Genomic DNA, 6,116 nt, shown 5'->3' with positions numbered 1-6,116 from the left:
AGGGAGGAAAAGAAATGCTAATAGCTTCAGCCCCCTTTTGAATTGAGCACAGCTTCATTCCTGTATTAGTACCTGCCAGGATCATGTCTATTTCCATAGCAGCCCTGTTCCACTGGGGGGTCAAAGTGAGCGTAGCTGCTGGTGGTATTGTTGGGTGCCGTTGAGTCAACCGCAACTCACTGATAAAACAACAGATCTGAACCTTCTCCTGTCTGGCTCGTCCTCATGGCCTCTGTCACACTCAAGCCCAGCAGTTGTAGCTGATGATAGATGTCTTTAGCATACAGCTGTTCAGTCTGTCTCTTTTACCATGCCATTTTGGCATTTTTTCCCCTCTAGTGCACCACCTTACACTGTTGACTTTTAAATGTTATTTCACTAAGTGGAGCAGCTTATTTTTGGTCTTTTGGGGCCCTTTTGGATAAAAAGGGCACAAGCATGTCCTGTTGTTGTCAGGAGCCATTGGCTTGGTTCTAACCCATAATGACCCTGTGAACTGTAGACACATCGCAGATGGTCTTGTGCCACCCTCCCCCTCACTGCTGGGCCTAAGGCCATTGTTGTATCCATTGTGTTGGTCTGCATTGTAGAGGGTCCTCTTTCTCACCGACCCTCTGCTTTACCAAGCCTGATGTCCTCCAGGGGCTCTGGTGATCATTGATCGAAGTGGTCATCTGCTAACCATAAGGTCAGCAGTTCAATCTTGCCAGCCGCTTGGCCTAAGAAAGGTGTGACAGCCTGCTCTGTAAAGAGTCTAGCCTTGAAAACACAGTGGGACAACTTGACTCTGACCTTAGGGTTGTTAAGAGCCAAACTAACTGACCAACAATGGAAGGTACACAGGAAGGGCCAGGACGCACACGCTGCATGTCATGGCAGCTTTGCATTCACCACTGGATTTTCATCTGCTGGACACCTTCTTCCTGCTCCTTCTCCTGGCTTTCCTGGTTTGTGATATTACATGTTGAACCACTCATCTGACTTATGCCCTTTTCCCTGCCCCCATCTTTGTTAGGATGATGTTTACAAAGATGCATCTCATCACAGGCTGTCCCATAAAGTAATTTGGTGGTAAAAATACCTTTGGCAATCACCCTATTCCATTATTCCTCTTTTGACTATTCCAAGGGCACATAAGCATATGAAAGGTTCCAAAGAGTCCTGAAGACAAGAATTGTTTGGATCCTATTTAGTTCTGAATTTTCCAGGCTTGACCATGGGGCCCCTTCTTGGGAGGAGATTGACCATCCTCCTTCTGTGGAGCAGTTACTGGCCTCGAACACTGTGCCTTCAGTATTGCAGCACAGCTACTTGGCACTAGGCCACCAGAGCTCCCTCCTGTTTGTACTGTTTAATGTCTTTAGAATATGTACTGGTTTAGAGCCTTCTGTTTGGGATGCTCTCCTGTGCTCTGAGAGAAGGAGATTGGCCGGTACATCAGAGGAGGGGCCACACAGAATTCCTTTACAGACACTATCTTAGAAGGATATGGTGTACAGTCTGTTTCCCCTGCCAAGGAACTGTTAGCTGTGGATAATGACCTCCTGCAAGAATGGGCTTTGCTCCTGTAAAGTGTTTATAATCACTTTGTGAAATTTCATACACCCTTGGAAAAAGAGAAAAGATTTTTCTGTGGCCAGTTTTGTACTTTCTTATAGCCATATATGGTACAAGGCAGAGAAATGGCTTGACTGATTAAAACAGAAGTTTTCTCCTGTAACATATTACTTAGGACTTTAAGCTTATAAATTCAAGGGAGAATAAGGAGGTCTTTTAATAGGGCTTCAAAGAATGAAAGATAAATAATGAGAGTGCTTTTTATTTTTAAAAGTACCTGTCTTGAGATGTCAGCACTCAAATGATTTGTCTCTCATCCAGCTGAGTGGGAGAACTTGAAAAATATGTGTAGGATACCTTTTGATGTAAAGAATTTGGGCATGGCTGTGTGAGAGGGAGAGAGAGTGAGCGGAGGAGCGAGGTAGGCAGAGAAAGAGAAATTTTAGCAATTTATTCTTTTTAAAACTTATGTTATTACAAGGTTAGACAAAAGCCCAGCTGAACAGTAAATATTTCCAGCAATTTCACCTTTGTGTTGCTTTGCCTGTTCTTTAATGGCATTAAGGGAGATTTGACTTTGAGTACTTATTAAAAACTATTTGGAAGAAATAGACTGAAAACTGTATAGGAAAATGGCTCTTCCTTATTTTCTTTACTGCCTTTTAGCTACCAGCAGAGAAACAAATTACCTCATTTCCCAAAGCTCTCCTTGGCTTTATCTGAAATAAGTCCCTGAAGAAAAAGAATTACCTTGTCTTAAGTTTAAAAGAAACATGCCTGCAGGTCCTCCTGTAATTGAGGGCCTTTCCCCCCCCCCTTCCTTTTCTTTTGGGTGAAAAAGTCAGGCCTGCGAGGTTCACATGACTTAGAGGGAGTTTCATGCTTTCAGGACAATACACTTTTACACGCTACACATTTACTTTCGGTCACATTGTCCCAAGAGTATTTGTACATGACATTTTAAGTGAGCTGAAATAGCAAAATTTTCACCAAATTGCTTCCTAGTTTACTAGGATGACCAAAAAGTAGTTGACTTCAAGGCTTTTTATTATTTTAGTTCTGAAGGCTTGAGGTACAGAATCAGGATGTTGGCTGTCCTCAGACTTTGAGAGAGGAACTATCCTGTGTCTATCACTTAGTTTCTGGTGGCCGCCGGCAGTCCTCGGCTTGCAGATGGATCCTCCAGTGCTGTCTTCACCCTGTTTCCCTGTCAGTCTCTTTTCTATGAAGTCATTTAGAAGAGATTGGGATTAGAACTCACCATACAGTGCTTTGCTTTCTTAAAAAAATTAAATTTGTGTTTTATACTGGTTTACTTACAAAGTTCATATACATCGTTTTTCACGCTGGTCCTTAGAAACATGAAATACTTTACACATTTGTGTGTCATCCTTGCTCAGGGGCCATACTAATCATCTCTGTGTTGTTCTGATTTTAGTATATGTGCTGTTGAAGGGAGGACACAATGATATCATTTTTATTAATTTAGCTAGTATCATCTGCCAAAAATACCCCCCAAAATTTTTCTCCAACTAGTTTATGTTAATCAGAGCAAGGGTTTAGACTCAAACTATCTCTGAGGTAGAAGGCACAGTCTAGTCCTTAATATATAGGATGAACAAAGTAAAATCCTTAAAAGTATCACCAAAACTATCTACGCTGTTGCTATGGCTTTCTACTTATCAAGAGCAAAGAGAAAGAAGGAACGCAAAGCCACAGAGAAGAATTTAGTTATCAGGGCTGATGGTCTGTACATGTCAGAATCATCTGACCTGAGACAAAAAAAACTAGATGGTGCCTGTGAACCACGACCAGTTGTTCTGTTCAGGGATCTAATAGATAGATTTTGCTGGAAGAAGAGGAGAATGTGGAGCAGAATTCAAACTGTTAAAAAAATCTAGGTGTCCTGGACCGTTAAGACTAGAGGACTGTTGGATACTCTTTAAAACATTGAATCAAACTCTAAGGTCCTTTTAGCAAAATAGTAGATTGGCACACAAAGTTAAAGATATTATCCATGAATATGATGCTTCATTATGGAACCTAAAGGTTAACCATTACTTACTCTAAAGGAAAAATGAAAGGGAGCTCTGGTGGCCTAGTGGCAAGAAGCTGCACTGCAATCCAGAGGTGTGTGGTTCAGATCCACCAGATGCTCCACTGGGTAAGGAGGGGCAATCTCCTCCTGTACTAGTCAGATCCGATTTGATGGTACACACACACACACACACACAAAATAATAAAATAAAATAACAAAGGAAAAATGAGATCATAAAGAGGACTAGAATACTGGAAATCAAACCAGAAGAACAGAATGAAGAAAAATGGTGAGACATTATTAAAAATATAGCTAATAGAACTGAAAATTTATGTAGAAATTATTAAATAAATGAGACACTAATTTGATGTGTGAACTTTACTGGGAGGGGGGATTAATGATTTTTTTTTAAGCCTCACCATGATTTTCAAGTTATTTGTGTCCCCTTAGCATGAGTGAAACAGCCAGCATAATGAGTCTAAAGGGGAAAGTCACATGTACTTTATAACTTGGAGACATATGGTTAGATCCAGTGTGGGGTCTTTGTTTTTATTTGTTGATTGATCCTCCCCTCCCCAAAACTGTTGTTTTTATAAGGCTTTAGTCAGTGCATCAGCCACAAATCCTGACCTCAAAGGAATGACATTCTTATAAGTAAACTGAGGTAAGTGCAATTTGTAAGCTCATTGTAACATAAGAGGTGTTGAGGGGCCCTATCCTGGCCCAGTCACATTCCTCTGGCTATTAGGTGACTTCTGATTTGGGGATTCAGGAAGGTTTCCTACAAGAGGTTGTGAAGGAAATGGCTCGGAGCTCAGGCTGGGTCTGTATGTGATGACCAGTGGGGTATCCCATTCAAAGGGAATACCTAGAACAAAGACTTGTGGATGGGCAGTTGAAGAGAGAGGCAAGTGGATTGCCTGCTTACCTGCTCTAGTTTCTTGAAATTAATTTCTGTCCCTTTGAAGCCCAAGTTACTATTACAATTCTAGCATAACATAATACTAAATAAAGTAATATTTAAGACAACATAATTTCATGTGATTCACTAACCACCACTAACCATAATTTCGTGTGATTCACTAACCATCAAAATACCAGGTAATATTATATATTTGGTATTATATGTATATGATTTAATATATTTATAGTATATTATTTATATTATATTTAAAATAAATTATATATATATATATATTTATTTGTCAAGATCACCATCCTCATTGACCACCCTAAGGGAGTGTCTATAAACTGAAAGGTTGTCTGTTTGAATCTACCCCGAGCCACTTCAGAAGGAAAGCCTCGGTATCAGTCTACTGAAAAGTCAGCCGATGAAAGCTCTGCGGAGCCATTTCTACCTTGACACTTGGGGTCACGATGAGTAGGAATCAACTCCATGACTGGTTGTGGAATTGTAGACACAGTCAGGTTTTGGGAGTGTATTGGTTGACCAAAGCCCAGATCCCTTGGTCCCCTGGCCCACTTTCCTGCTCACTTGCCTTGGCTATTCTCATGCCCCCTTGTGTTTTCCCCTGTTGACCCTTTTCAAGAAGAAGTTAAGACTGTTTTTAATCAATACCCATAATGTTAGAGATTAATTACAAAATACTAAGGACTCTCGGGGCCACTCAAGTTGTCTTGCAAACCCACTAAGTAGATCAGGTCAGGTTCACTTACCCCTTAATGGTCTGGCCAACAGGCTTGTAAAGAGATTGACCCAGAGAACTTTGAAAACAATCTCCTTACTCTGTGAGTCTATATCCTCCAAAGGAGAAGAAAGAAAAAAAGAATCCAAACTGGTTTCAATTATCCTAATAAATTTAAGTGTTCAAGATGGACACCTTGACAAATTAAAGGAAATAGCAAGTGTTTTCCCAGGCTCAATTGCCACGCCTGTTCCCTGAAGATTTTGGAGGGGATTTAAGCTGGAATCCTCCCCAGGGCAGATTTCAAGTCACAGTTGCCGTGTTAGGAACTCGGATCAGCTGACCTGGATGCTTTCCTGAGGGTTGGTCAGGACTGGGACCAGACCACCAACGTCTCCCTAACTGACAACTGAGGAGAGAAGGGAGCTGGAGCTAGTGTTCACCCTCGCAGAGGGAGAGGAAGAAATGCTTATTTATCTGCTGTAGACAGTATTTTCTTTTAGAAAGTATTTTGGTTACTGTCAGGGCAGGGTGCCAGAAAAACCAAAACTTGTTTCCTCCCAACAGGATTAAGGACTAACACTCTCCCCAGATATTTTTTGTTTTTCCTTAAAGAAATAAGAAGTTTTTTTGTTTTTGTTTTTGTTTTTTCCTCAAAGACATCCTGTCTGTAAGTTTCTTTTTTTTTATTATTATTATTATTAAATTTTATTAGTTTCAATGAACATTCACAGGGATTCTGGGCTTTCACTCCTTCATTGCAGCACCATTCTCTCCACCCTCCTCCCCAGTTTGTTCTTCTTCCCTGCCATCCGAATGTCTGTTTTAATTGTCCAATTGCCACAGTGCTTGTCAAAGTCAGTTCTGATTAATCT

At 40.8% G+C, this 6,116-nt stretch overlaps 1 protein-coding gene across 3 annotated transcripts in view; it reads left to right on the top strand.

Moving 5' to 3' along the window:
- The window catches only part of NAV2 (neuron navigator 2), a 948,472-nt gene that overhangs the window by 723,914 nt on the left and 218,442 nt on the right, over positions 1-6,116 (top strand). The window lies entirely within an intron of this gene.

Source organism: Elephantulus edwardii, unplaced genomic scaffold (assembly GCF_000299155.1).
Source record: "Elephantulus edwardii isolate Elephantulus edwardi_28Jun2011 unplaced genomic scaffold, EleEdw1.0 scaffold00109, whole genome shotgun sequence".
Taxonomy (NCBI): domain Eukaryota; kingdom Metazoa; phylum Chordata; class Mammalia; order Macroscelidea; family Macroscelididae; genus Elephantulus; species Elephantulus edwardii.
This window is presented reverse-complemented; position numbering and strand designations above follow the sequence as displayed.